The sequence below is a fragment of the Chaetura pelagica genome, unplaced genomic scaffold (assembly GCF_000747805.2).
Source record: "Chaetura pelagica isolate M959 unplaced genomic scaffold, ChaPel_1.0 scaffold187, whole genome shotgun sequence".
NCBI lineage: Eukaryota > Metazoa > Chordata > Aves > Apodiformes > Apodidae > Chaetura > Chaetura pelagica.
This window is the reverse complement of record NW_009953900.1, coordinates 76,150-76,899: the sequence shown is the minus strand read 5'-3', so window position 1 is coordinate 76,899 and position 750 is coordinate 76,150. Positions and strand designations below refer to the sequence as shown.

Sequence of the window (750 nt, the reverse complement as noted above, 5' to 3'; positions counted from 1 at the left end):
CCCCCTATACCCACCCCATATACCCACTCCCCAATACCCAAATCCTTATACCCACCCCCACTACCTAATCCCCAATACCTAATCCCCAATACCTAATCCCCAATACCTAATCCCCAATACCTAATCCCCAATACCTAATCCCCAATACCTAATCCCCAATACCTAATCCCCAATACCTAATCCCCAATACCTAATCCCCAATACCTAATCCCCAATACCTACCTCCCAATGCCTTCCCCATGTACCCATCCCCCCTATACCCACCGCCAAATACCCACCCCAAATATCCACATCCAAATTCCACCCATCCCCATAAACCCACCCCGATACTCTCACCCTTACACCCACCTCAGCCCACTCCCCCTAGATGTGCTCACCCTGATGTACCCACCCCCATATACCCACCCTGGTGGGCACCCACTGATAGACCCACCCAGTGTGCTTACCCTTACACCCACCCCAATACACTCACCTTGATATACCCACCCTGAAAGACTCACTTTAGTGGGCTCACCCCAATATCTGCACCCCAGTATACCCCCCTTATATGCAGGTCCCCATGACCTCACCCCAATATCTGGACCCCAATATACCCCTGACATACCCTCCCCAATATACCTCCTCATATACCCACCCTGATGTCTGCACCCCAGTATACACCCTAATTGCCCACCCCATGGACTCACCCCAGTATCTGCACTCCCATATACCATCCCATTATACCCCCCCGCCATGGGCTCACCCCATTTC

At 52.3% G+C, this 750-nt stretch overlaps 1 protein-coding gene across 1 annotated transcript in view; it reads left to right on the top strand.

Annotated features, from left to right (window-relative positions):
* The window catches only part of HSPG2 (heparan sulfate proteoglycan 2), a gene marked incomplete at its 5' end in the record, with an annotated part of 33,419 nt that overhangs the window by 7,047 nt on the left and 25,622 nt on the right, over nt 1–750 (top strand).